The 6705-nt window shown below is 35.9% G+C and overlaps 1 long non-coding RNA gene across 1 annotated transcript; it reads left to right on the top strand.

Annotated features, from left to right (window-relative positions):
* The first annotated feature begins 1893 nt into the window (after positions 1-1893).
* Positions 1894-2704, top strand: LOC149139087 (uncharacterized). Its single transcript, XR_016265249.1, has 3 exons — positions 1894-2107; positions 2226-2295; positions 2428-2704. It is a non-coding gene; the product is annotated as an uncharacterized LOC149139087 (long non-coding RNA).
* The last annotated feature ends 4001 nt before the right edge of the window (positions 2705-6705 follow it).

The following is a 6705-nucleotide window of genomic DNA, read 5'->3' as shown; positions in this document are numbered from 1 at the left end:
CTCTTCACTCTCAACTGTGCCACTCTCAACAGCAAATAGAAAACCTCAGTGATGGAGTGAAAAGGAGGCCCAAGGAACCAGCGTTTAAGGAGGGTTCACAGCCGGTTTGCTTGAACCGAGGATATTTTTGGCGCCAAAAAATAAATTCCCCTAATTTGTGTCAAGTCAATTGTGGGAACACTGGGAACTCCACAAAATCCATCTTCGAATCTCCTGAAACTATCCCCAACTCCCATTGCAGTTCGTTCGAAAATGGAACATTCCATTGCCATTCCTAAGCTCCTGAGAGCGTTGGAACCATTGGAACCGGTTTCCCACCTCTCAGGAGCGGTTCTAGGGTAACAGAGTAAAATGTAGAAAGTTGAAGCCGACAAAAATGATTTCATGCATTTGGTAGATTTCATTAGTAGAAAATTTTGACCAATTTTATCATAAGATCCAAATGCTGCCATACTTATTTTTGAATATGATTATTTGTTAAATCTTTACCTCAGATGAATGCTTCTAAACGAAGAAACTGGACAACTTAAATGCCATCCCGCCATACTTTTTCTTTAATATCATTATTATCTAAATCTTTACGTCTCATGAACGCTAATAAATGAAGTAACTAGACAATCGAAATGCCAATCGCAATGTGGAAAATTTGAATACACTATTCTTTTGGGCGATGGGATTCCATAATTAGTTATCCACGATTGGGATCACATACAGTACCAAGATATTGTTGTCCAGACTATGAATGAAACTATGTTGGTCTCAAATAAACCATGTAAAATTATTGGCAGAGAAATAACTAGTACAAAATGTGGAAACTACCAGAAAGAGTCAAATATGTCAACCAAATGTTCAAGGAGATTATTCTGATTGCTTATACTGCATTGAAACACCCATTATGAATCCCCTTGCAATGAAATGTGCGTTATGAATCCTCTTGTTGTTGTCTCGAGCTAGTGTTCTACCTCCTACCATCGCTTTACATAATCTAAAACGAAACACTATTTTTTATATTTGGCACATAAGCATTGGAAGAGGTGAATTATAGCATTTAAAAACTGAATTTGAAACTAAAACAAACCCATCACATCACATTTATGTAGACTATGTTGCTACCTTATTGTTTACCTTACTGAGCCATCCACAAACTGCGATCTAGATACAGATACAAATTTCACGTGCTCACCCATCCACAAACTGTGATCAAGAGATTGATACTGATACAGAATGTGAAGTATGGTGAAAAGATAGAGGGTGACAAAAGGCTTTTGATTATGAAATTATCGGTAGTTTTTCGACTTCGGTAGGGTAATGGGTTTATCAATTTATATAGACGGAAGTCAACGGAGACAGAGAGGGGCCCAGCTAGCCACCTTGACAAGACGAAGAATGTGCAATCGCGATAAGCCTGAAGTTTTTATAGAAGCCCACTTTCAAATAACACAACAACATTAATAATGTAACACATAGAATCAGACAACACTTCATCTAAGGTATGAGAGTAATAATATATACACATTACGGTTGATACCCTATGAAATACCATTCCCGTATGATTTGCGTTGATACCACTGTGCCAATACATTAATTCCTATCGGCATATTTCATGAAGTTTAATATATTATATAAATATATGTATATGTTTTAGTCGATTTTCTCGAGGTGGTGACCTCCCTCCGGTTCATGGCTTGTACGTGCTTGCAATACATTTAAACTTAAATTTAATCATCGAGTTGGACCGCTACTAACGCCACTACCTGCCAGGCGTTCATCCTCTCCAGTTGCCAAGTGGTCTCTCCCAGCACCGTTGATCCGAGAGGTGTGATATGGCGGTCCACCATGATCTAAGGAAGTATGGATAACCACCCAGTGACCTGCCTTCCTCGTTTGGTCATTTTGCTCAGAGCTGCCACCGGAATATCGCTCTGCAAAACCCTAACTCTGTTGGGGTTGCGATCTGGCAACTGGGCTTTGTTTCTCCAACTCTACTTGGCAGTAAATCCGTCTCTCCGGGTCTATCCAACAGTGAACCCGAACAGAGCATCCAACCCAATCGTTGTTGCAGCCATATATTACTCGTTGTTACTAGATTACTGCCTTCCAGACACAGGTGAGATTTATTTACTTACAGTGACTTAATTGATACTGCTCAGGTTAAATATCCATGCACCTCATACATTTAAGTTTGTATATTTAACTAATGTTCGGCTTCTTAAATCTGTCTGCAGGTATTATAACTACTGCGACCTCAGAAGGTTCTGGCACCGAGAAAAGACACACTCAATCTCCTCGATATAGGTAATGTCTTTAATTCTAGGTTTTTGAATTTTTTTGAATTTGTTCTACAATCTTATTCATGCTGCTGAGGTAGTAGGACACTTGGTAGCATGGCTAGCCTTGAACTATTCGTCTTTGGATGCGTTCTCCCAGTTCCAGCGCACCCAGCGACAAGAGGAACCTGCGCTTCCTCATGGGTTAGCGGAACGGTATGGATGCCTCTCTTTAGAATGGGTTCTGCCCCTGAATGTGCCTATTGAAATGGATAGCTCTACTCTATTATGTTTTCATAGACGACCCATTAAGGAATTTCTCTTGTAATTAAATATGGGTGCTAAAGCCTTGCTATTTTAAGGCGATATGGCCATTTCGAAACTATCTTTTTGTTAATTTCTTGCTGGACTTATTGTTAATCGAGCACTGGTTTGTCTACCCCGTTTTTTTAAACTGTTAATGATTCAGTTGTATTTTAATGTTAATGGTTCAGAACATAAATACAGAGTTGTGATTTTGATTTACTCCACATTTACTTATCAGCAAACTATAAAGCGATTCTCATTATTTATTTTAGCTATTGATTTCCTGTAGATTACATAATAGCATCTTTCGTTTTAGCTGGGCTGTCCGGTTCTACATGGTTAAAATATATAGTTGTTTGCTTTTAACTTTTCTATTAGGTACGAAAAATTCATTCACCCGCAACGGCTCCGAAGAATAACTCAGGGTTTCTTGAAGCTCCTGAAATGAAATTGAATTCTTCTCGCAAATTATCTGAGTTTGTTTTCTTATTTTAATCTTAATGTTTCTTTTCCTGCTAACCCGACATATCTATTGTTCCCTACTCGTTCCTGAGTTGCATTTCAATTTCGATTTCTAACCCTTACCAAATAGTGGAATGATTCCTCTTTCAAGAACTGGAGAAGGTTATCGAGCTAGATGTTCAAACACTTAGTTATTTTCCTTCTTTTAATCTGAAAACTTCCCCAATTAATCATTCATACATTTTTTTTCTATAGAATCCATCTTGCATGCATTTCCAATCAATCTTTATTTACTCAGAAGTCATTTTCAATCTTTATTTACTCATAAGGTAGTTTTATTACACGGCAGTTGTACATAATCAAAATAATATTTCTTCCTATGAGAAAGTAAATTCAATAACTATATAGTTTTTACATAGTTTGTTCGCATACTTCCCCAAGTAATCATTCATACATTTTTGCTATAAAATTCATATTACATGCATTTCCAACCAAGCTTTATTTACTTAGAAGTCATTTTCAATCTTTATTTACTCAAAAGGTAGTTTTAGTATACACCGGTTGTACATAATCAAAATAATATTTCTTCCTATGAGAAAGTATATTCAAAAACTATACAGTTTTCACATAGTTGTTCGCATAAATAATCTTTCTTCCTGAAAGTACTTTCAACAACTAACAATTTTACATAGTTCTGCGCATAAATAATCTTTCTTCCTGTCAGAAAGTAATTTCAACAACTAATTTTTTTTTTACTTAATTTCATTCTTTCACACAGAATCCCTTATCTTCTACTATTACCTTAACTGCATTTAAGTCATTGTACCATTTGAAGGTAAATATCTAGATTAAATGCAAGTAGATTAAATGCAATTATTTCAACAACATATTTCATGACATTGTCACATAATATTAATAGGCTATGCATTTAGTACTTATCTGCTATTGGAAGATTAGCCATTGTCAAATAAAGCCTCTCCACCCTTCCAATGAGAACGATTACGTCCAATATTCTCCCCCATGTTCTTCAATTCCCTCAGAACAGTTTCTAAGGCAAGGTCTCATGGCCCTAAGTCCAGCCCGCAAACACTTTCTTCCACTAGGGAAGATAATCTCAGGCAAGGTCTCAAACACTTTCTTCCACTAGGGAAGATAATCTCAGGCAAGGTCTCATGGCCCTAAGTCCAGCCCGCAAACACTTTCTTCCACTAGGGAAGATAATCTCCAGAGGTTTTCCCATTGAACTTTTTTTCAGCTCAGAAAATCATCCTCCTTTTCCAAACACCCTTCTCTTTCCCTCCCTCCCTTTTTCTTAGAGGAAGAGAAGGTAAGGGGATAACTGCTCCTAACTTAAAACTATCTATCTCGTGAAAAGAGAGTTACTGAAATTCATCCATAATTCCTAACATCTTCCATTAAAATATTATTAATTTTCATAAATAACTTAATTACTATTTATTATTATCAACAACATAATAACTAAATGTTATCAATTTACTTATCCATAATAGTAAAAATGTCCCAAAAAAAAAAATCAAAAACGTGGAAATGTCACCAATAAAATAATTGACATACATCCATTAATATAATTTCATTTTACACTTATTTATATTAAAGAACAACATTAATTTCTAAAAATTAAATATCAACACCTGTCCAATAACATAACCACACTAATAAAGTGATTGGGATACGTCTATTAACATGGTTTCATCCCACACTTACTTATATTATAGAACAACATTAATTTTGAAAGATTGAATATCAACGCATGTTATTATAGTAGTAATATTTCTTTTAAAAGGTTTTTAATATCCCTTCAAATAATTTTTAAAAATAACTTTATAAATGTACTTTATTGAAATTGTGAGGAAGCTGCACGATGACGAAGGCGGTGAAGGAGTTGTTTCATTACAATTCACTGCTTATAACCAAACCACCTTCCTCCCCATGTTTCCTCATATGCCATCTCTCACTGCTCTCTCTCCCGTGCTTACATTCTCTTTTTCTTCAAGCCTATTGGCTAGATATCATAGCGTTCATCTGCCAACGCTGAGTTTCCATCTGATTTCCATACTATATTTTATTTCTATTGTTTGTTTGGTAATTTTGATCAGATTTAAGATGAGGGGCAGTGTAATGGCGGCGCTAGCTCTGAACACTCTCCTGCGCCTTGCAGGAAGTTGCTGGAAAACGATCTGTTAATTGCCTCAGCCAATCCCTCGGCCTTTGGTTCCAATCTCAATTCTGTCTCCGACGGTCACGTGGAGAAGGATGCATTGGAGTATGATCAAGATAATAGTGTTGGAAATAATAATCCCAACCACAGATAGAAATAAACATCCGGACAACAGCCAGCCATACACTTTTGGAGCCATACATGTCAGACATTTTTGCAGGTTTCCTCTCAGCGTGAAGATAGAAGGACGGAAGTCAGAGGTGAACTATTCAGAAACTCAAAAAAGGCATTTAAAGAATTTATGTACTTAGCTAAACTGATATGGGCAATCATTAATTCAACAACCTTGGCCACATTCAACAACCTTGGCCACATTCCAGAAACACCTAAGCAACTCTGATCACACTCAACAACAACATCAAAATTAATTTCGCTTTCTCATGAATTAAATGTAAACTTGTCTTTTGAATTAAATATGATTTTAAAATTCATTTTGATGTATAAGAAGAAGAGTTAGACTGGGTAGAGAGGTTGGAGAGTAAGAAGAAAAAGAGCGCAAGTCTGGAGAAAATTGTGGAGCAATTCTTGGTGGGCACGTAAAACAATAGTTACTGGTTTTACTGTGTAGTGTTGTGTGTAAGTTTAAATTTCTGTAAAATTTTATTTTACTTTGTAAATGAGCCGCAGTATCATGTAGATGTATTTTTTATGTTCAAGAAATGAATATTAAGTTTTAGTGTGTTACTCCAAACCTATCGTGTTATATTTCTTGTGAGTATTCATTCAGTCTCTGGAATAGTTCGGTGGTCCGCAGAATTCAAGACTCAGAAATAGTCTGGCGTTGTGGGCCAAATCAGCTTCGTGATAGGTGAACCTAGTTTCACGAAAGTAGCTTCGTGAAAGTTATAACTATCTGCCTCTCCCCTCCGCGAAAACAAAAATCAAATTTGTCTAAATATTTTTCAACATGGTATCTGAGCAGGTTACACTGTTAGTGTAAAAACAAGTGTTTTTACTAACTGTAAAAATTGTTTTTACAAGTGTTTTTACTAACTGTAAAAATTGTTTTTTAGTGCGTATTGTTTTTAGCATATTTACTAACAGGTAGAAAGTGTAAAAACAAGTGTTTTTACAAACAGTAAAAATTTCTTTTTGAGTGCGCATTGTTTTTAGCATATTTACTAACAGGTAGAAAGTTTGTTTTTACGCTCAAAAATGGCAACATCAAGCACAAGTTTGACTAATCCTCAAATACCTCAGTTTAATGGAAAAAATTATGATTATTGGGCTATTACAATGAAGGCCCTATTTTATTTTCAAGATATTTGGGATTTGGTGGAGAATGGTTTTCAAGAAGGCCCTATTTTCTTTTCAAAACATTTGGGATTTGGTGGAGAATGGTTTTCAAGAACCAGCAGATGCAGCAGCAGACAATGCCTTATCTCAACAAGAAGTAGGGCAGGAAAGTCAAGAATTATGTTGGGGTGATTG

Source organism: Pinus tabuliformis, chromosome X, assembly GCF_031772625.1.
Source record: "Pinus tabuliformis cultivar Carrire ecotype Pingquan chromosome X, CPIR1, whole genome shotgun sequence".
NCBI classification, from domain to species: Eukaryota; Viridiplantae; Streptophyta; class Pinopsida; order Pinales; family Pinaceae; genus Pinus; species Pinus tabuliformis.
Note: the sequence above shows the minus strand (reverse complement) of the source record. Positions and strands in the feature narration are given on the sequence as shown.